At 34.1% G+C, this 6,940-nt stretch overlaps 1 long non-coding RNA gene across 1 annotated transcript; it reads right to left on the bottom strand.

Annotated features, from left to right (window-relative positions):
- Positions 1 to 5,064: 5,064 nt before the first annotated feature.
- Positions 5,065 to 6,016, bottom strand: LOC143623895 (uncharacterized). Its single transcript, XR_013151988.1, has 2 exons — positions 5,936 to 6,016; positions 5,065 to 5,533 (listed from the first exon to the last, which is right to left on the bottom strand). It is a non-coding gene; the product is annotated as an uncharacterized LOC143623895 (long non-coding RNA).
- Positions 6,017 to 6,940: the final 924 nt, after the last annotated feature.

Consider the following 6,940-nt stretch of genomic DNA (forward strand, 5'->3'; position numbering starts at 1 on the left):
ATATTTGGTCGCATTGAGTGCAAATCATAATAGAACTACACGATTAAGCATGTTTCAATTGAACCAACTCATGATGTGTAACCAAAAATAACATCATAAAATTTACATGGATAAAACGAACAATACTGATAGAGGGTTAGATTTTAATCGGTTATGGATGCATGGTTTCTTAACCGAGGACTAGATTATTATACCTCACTCTTTTAAAGACAAAATATTATCTAACTTTTTGATACCGCTAGGCTAAAGACCCTTTTGATCTTGTTATATAATCAGCTACTTGGTATAACTATTTGAATCTTGACCTAGCCAATTAAGATTTATTTATTATTAATATTTTAATTTTTAGTAGAAGATTTAGAATTTTATACGCAAAGTCGAAGTGGATTTTGTTAGAAATCAATAGCTCTCATACACAAAAGTTAAATGAATCAGATATTAAAATAGTTATTTATATTAATTATTAATGAAAGTAAAACGTTATATATATATGTTAAAAACTAAAGTCGGTGCTACTCTAAGATGAAATGCTGTTCAATATATGTATAAACAAGTTGTGGTTGTTTATTTTAGCAGTGTGGTACCATTGTACAAGTTCTTAAGCCGGAGTTACCTTTTGTATATGTGTATCTCTTTACCGTGGAAGTAAAACAAGTGTTCACAAACGCAGCTCTACTTTTTATTATGCATGTACATTTACTCTTTTAGGAGGCGTCTCATGTTTTCTTCTCTTTGAAAGTACCGTTTGGACATAACTAAATTCCTACAAGAATGCTCATTGGTGGCCATAAACAACTGGATAGTAATTTTGTCATTTTATCTTTTATTCTGTTGCTGAGTTTGACTTTCCGTTTCAGAAATTGAGATACAAGTGTTACTATTTATATTTTGACCCATTTTCTTACGTAATAAGTGGATTCTTTGTATTTTGGATGATAAAATGTACACTGTCAGTCAAGTTCTGTTCAACTGCTCTTTATGACATACATATATATATGTCCATAGTTTCTTAAAATCATTAATCATTCCATATTTCCATACCATATCTGATAGGAAACCGGTTATTCAGCAAAAATAGGAGTAGTGGAGCAGTTTAATAACTGTTAGTTAGAATTAGTATTTATAACATGTTCTGCATTTATTTTGGGATGTCGATGTTTATGTTAATTAAAATTCGGGTTTGTTAACCTTGTAAATTGGAGATCACCCATCTCGAATCAGGCCACTATCCATTTTAATTTCAGTATTCAAGTTCTTAATTTTGAGGTTCTATCAATATCCTTTGGCATCTTGACAAGAACAAAAATCAATTACTACTTACTGCAAGGCCAAATCTTAAGGTTACAAAAATCCATACCACTTATTATTATAAGTCTCTGACTTGTCATGTGTTTACTTAATTTTTTAATAAGTGATTTTTGAATATAAAGTTATGCATTTGTTTGTTTACATCAACATCAACATCAACATCAACATCAACTCACCCAACCTCTTTAACCAACTTCACTGTAAATGGTTAAAAAAAAACTTTACAAAATTCTATTTAAGTGTAATGTATACCTGCATGCATTCAGATGATCTTGTACCTGGAAAATGGAAACATGAAATTCCATGTCTCAGTAAACAAACTTGGTAATTAATTATATATGCTAAAAATAAAACAAACAAACCTGCTATAGTAGAATATTGACTGTCATGATCCAATTTAAAACGAACGACCAATGCCTGGAAGTTCAGCTAGATCGTCTCCCTCCATTAACCAAAATGTGTGTGTGTTGTTCATCATGCATGCAATGCAAATGTTAGAATATTATTATTAAACACTTGCAGTTTTCAGAAACTCGTCAACCATATTAGAAAAAAAAATTAAGTACAAACCTCAAATCTCGATTAGTGTTTACCATAAAAGGTTGATGGCAGGTCATACGAAAATAAAATAGCCATTACCTTTGTGAACATGCAAGAAAGAACCTGAAATAGAAGATAAACACAGCTTTAATTAAAAAGGTAGATAAATAAAAAGTTAAAAATATATAACAAAGATCAAAATGACACAATTACCCTCCAAGATCAGATTGCTTTTGTACCAAATAGAACCACTAACAAGAGCATCTCCTCTCCAAAGACGTAACCACATATGGGAAAAAGGTACAATATAAAAGCCTCTTTCAAAAAGCTTCTATGAAGTTTGACCAGATTAGTAATTTTCAAGATATTCATTTCTTTGAATCGTTTTCAGATAACAAATTGTATTTAACGCGACTTCTTATCATCTCTAATATTTTATCTAGTACCTCGACAAACTTACTAATACAAGGAATGAAACAGATTATAATAACCTTGGAGTCCCAGAGAAATCGTAGCAGCAGAAAAAGGCGGGGACAAAAACGTAATTTCAAATGCCTCAAAAGAGAGTAGATATCACTATAAGGGTTCAGCTTCTGTTTCTGGAACGTTTGTTGTTGGTTTGTGCACATTGGTGTCAACTTTTCTTAAAACAGCCCGTTTTGACTTAAATCTATATTCGTAAATTTCCTTCTGTCCCAAACCAAATTAAACTTTTTGTTAACCGGCCCGTTCTGAACCAAACCCAATACAACCCTTGCCCATTTTGCCAAGCCTAAATAACCAAATCTAAAACTGTATTTTATTTATGGTTTTGACATGAATCTTGTATGTATTACAAATGAACTTATCTTTGTGATTTAAGAATGCAAATTACATCACCCTCTGCATTATGTACGAACCAGCAAACCGTTTACAACGAATCTCAAATGTTGTTCACAAAAGCTTGATGTCAGATTATATCTATGTCTAGAATGTTTATAGTAAAAGTTTGATGTAATGTCATATATAAGCCTATGAATGAAATAAACGTTACCTTTGTGAACCTTGCACCGTGAGATCATTCAAGCTCATTATTTAAAGACTCGCACAGACCACCATAACTCAAAAAATGCAATAAAGAACAAGGAGTAGAAGATAAAACAGGCTTAAAGAAGGTAGATAAGATAGGGGTAAATATATAACAAAGATCAAAATGACACAATTACCCTCCATGTTAGAAATAGAACCTCTAATAAGAGCATCTCCCCTCACAGACGTAACTACTTAAGAAAAAAAAAGTACAATATTGGGTCAAGAAAGAAAAAAAAAAGACAACTTTCAAGATCAACCCAAACCGACCCACACCAAAAATACCAGCTTAACCCACCCACTTTGCAGCCTCTACAAAAGCATGAAGTATGTTTGAATGATTAAACTTTAATTGTACTCGCAACAGTTTTCTAGAACCATTAGTTTGTCACCAAGAGTTATTGAAAAAGATGAAGTATTTGCACATCTGTTTGACTTTCTAAAGTCAAAATATCCAGATTCATAGTTGAATAATAAAATCATTAGAGTCAGAGATTGTAAGAAATCTTGAACAAAAACAAATTATTTGCATAAAGATTTTACCCTCAAATTCTAGTTTTGACTTTCAAAAGTCAAAATACCATTTCACTTTCAAAAGGTTAAAATCAGATTTTGAGGGTAAAAACTGATTTGCCCTCCTCCTTTGCCCGGGCTAAATTGACGGGAACATTTTTAAGATATAAACCCTCCTCCTTTGCCCGGGCTTGGGACCGGCAATAATAAACTTCCAAGTTTATAGTCGGCGGAGTTAAAAAGTTTACACCGTCTACCCACCACCCACTAAAGTACCATTTATGAAAAAATGTACTTTATTAGAGATGAACAAACACGGACGCCAAGTTGCTGCCTTTCGTTCAAGACGGGCTTCAACGAGACTCATTTGTGTTTCTTTTTGTTTTTTTATATATAATAAACATGTCATTTTGAAAAGTCTCAAAAAGTGAACATCATCTACGTCCTATTGATCCTGCTGGTCGGTTATTCCCCATCGACCCTATTGGTCCTATTGACCCTATTGGTCCTATTGACCATTCCCTATCGACCCTATTGGCCCTATTGCGTTCACTTTTTAAAGTTTCAAAAATAACATGTATTATTATATTTTGAAAATCAAAAACAAACAGAAACAAGTTCCTCTTGAAGCCCATCACGAATGGACACCAACAACTCCTTTCCTCGTGTGAATTGAGACCAAAAGCAACCTTACTCGCAATTAAAAATTAGATGTAAGTAAAAAAAACCATTCATGATAATGTGTAGAATTCTACTAATAAAGGTTAAAAAGGAAAAACAACTAGCAGCTCACTGAAATAAAGCAGTTAAATTTAACAAGGAAAAAAATTGTAAAACATAGCAAGTTTGGGATTAAAGAGTTTACATTACCAAATGAAGTCCGTTAGGCATCCGCTTCCTATGGAAAGCAGGTTAGTATTCCAGACCAACTATAAGAGTGAAAAAAGAAAATCATTTTAACAATTAAAAAACTAATTACCTCAATCTTTCCGATTCCCTTAGTTTGTATCCAGACCAACTAGCAGCTAATTTCAACAAAAAAGATATATTTGACAAAAGAAGAGCAGATGATAATAAGTTTGGGATTAAAGAATTTACCTTTTACCAAAAGAATCCTGTTAGGTTTTCACATCCCAAATAGCAACTCCTGTTAGAAATCACATTGGCAGTTGAAAGAGTAAAAGATAAATCATGTTAAACGTTTCACTCTTGTATCTGAGCCAACTAGCCGGTCAATTGGATAAAGTAGATGAATTTGACAAATAAAAAGAGCAAAACATACCTGAACCAGTTCCGCCATCTTCATTTCAGATCTTGTATACATGTGACCATCCATACCTGAATGGCAAGGGATCTATGATCAAAATCATTTCTACCGAAAAGTGTTTATTAACTGCTGTTACAGTATGTTATGTTACTTACAAGATGATGAGAATCAGTGAACCACAACTTTCCACACAAGATTTAACTCCTTTGGTTCAACATCCGATAAACCTAAAAAAATCACACATTAGTAGACATAACCCCGTATGAAAAAATTGTATTCTAATTATAGAAATAAAGCACAGCAGACACCAAGTTGCTATTGTTCATTCATGGCGGACTTCAAAAAGGGCTCATTTCTGATTGTTATTGTTCTATAAATATGATAAAACATCTCATTTTTACGACGGTAAAAAATGAACGCTATCTACGTCCTATTCACCTGGCTGGCCAGCTATTCCTATCGACCCTATTGGCCCTAATATCCCTATCTCCTATTGGCTTTCATTTTTTACAGTTTAAAAAATGAGATGTATTATATATAAAAGAAAAAACAAAACAAAAAAAAAGTCCTTTTGAAGCCCCCGTCATGAATGGATACCAACAACTACTCAGGTGAACGTGTATCTTGTATTTGTTATATAAATGACGTGTAAAAACAACAAATGTTATAGTTAAAAACATAGAAATGAACTTTCTTTATAATCTAGGAAAGCAAATTAACTATACCGCCCTGCGTTATGTATAAGCCAGCAAACCGTATACGGGGGAAGTACATATCCCTAAATGCATTTAAGCCACCTTATGTTAGTGCTTCTCATCATTGTTTGATAATCACAACCTGTTCAAATCATCATCATCATCGTACTCAATATATCCCACCAATAGCAAAGCTATGGTAGGGTCTGAGGAGGGTAAGATGTAGACAGCCTTACCTCTACCCCATAGGGATAGAGAGACTGCTTCCGGTGAGACCCTCGGCTCGATAGTAGTTTTGCATCAAGCCTTGGACATAAGACACATGACACCTAACCATCGGGACACCGACCGATTGGTGCATGTACACTTGTCTTTCGGCTATCAACGCCACCACATGATGCCTGATTAACCTTCCGCCACTTTTAACATTATTTTCACGAACTAAGCAAAATAACGTCAAAATTAGTGCAATTTCACTTTTGCCCACCCGAGGGTTCACACATATATACATTATATGTGTGCACCGCAAGCAGGGCGTCACAACCTGTTCAAATGTTATCCAAAAAAGATAGAAGTCAGATCATATTTATGTCTAAAATGCAACAAAGAATAATGAATAGAATACAGAACACGCTTAAAAATCGAAACTTTTTACCAATGTTAGGCTTAAAAATCGAAACTTTTTACCAATGCTAGGCTTAAAAATTGAAGTTGTTTACCATCCTAAAAGCCTTGATACAGTATAGCCACGATATCAAAATATGTCAGAAGCAGGCAGTAGGTTTAGAATCAGTAATCATGAACGTGGTAATATATAAAGATGACAAATTATGCATATTACATGCAGTATTACCTTGTAAAATCTATGGAGAGAGAGAGAGAGAGACCTGAAAATTATCAGCCAAATCATCTCCAAATAGGTGGTTTTAAGTTCTTTTTGGTGGCAGGTACGGCCAAGGTTTTCTTGGTAGGAAGCGACTTTAAGCCGTTTTTTGTAGTTGTAACAATTGGTTTTAAAGTTTTTTTCATTGAAGGATCGGGCACTTTTAAGGTGTTTTTGGTAATCAGCAGTTTTAGGGTCGTTTTGGTGGAAGCAAGCGGCTTTAAGGGGTTGTTTGTAATCGGTTTAAAAGCCTTTTTCATGAAAGGATCGGTCACTTTTAAGGTGTTTTTGGTAATCAGCGGTTTTAGGGTCGTCTTGGTAGAAGCAAGCGGCTTTAAGGGGTTGTTTGTGATCGGTTTTAAGGTCTTTTTCATGAAAGGATCGGGCACTTTTAGGATGTTTTTGTTAATCAGCGGTTTTAGGGTGGTTTTGGTGGAAGGAAGCAGCTTTAAGGGGTTGTTTGTAGTTGTAACAATCGGTTTTAAGGTCTTTTTGGTAGGAGCGGGCACTTTTACGGTTTTTTTGATGGAATGAATGGTCTTTTTTGTAGGAGCGGACACTTTTAAGGTTTTTCTGTCGGAAGGAATGGCCTTTTTTGAAGGTTGTTGAGTAAATCGGTTAAAAGGCAGCTCTTTTGGAAATGTGCCATCATCATCATAAGTCTGT

Source organism: Bidens hawaiensis, unplaced genomic scaffold (genome assembly GCF_021521415.1).
Source record: "Bidens hawaiensis isolate Kalapana, Puna unplaced genomic scaffold, B.hawaiensis_p1.1 tig00003587_1, whole genome shotgun sequence".
Lineage (NCBI taxonomy): Eukaryota > Viridiplantae > Streptophyta > Magnoliopsida > Asterales > Asteraceae > Bidens > Bidens hawaiensis.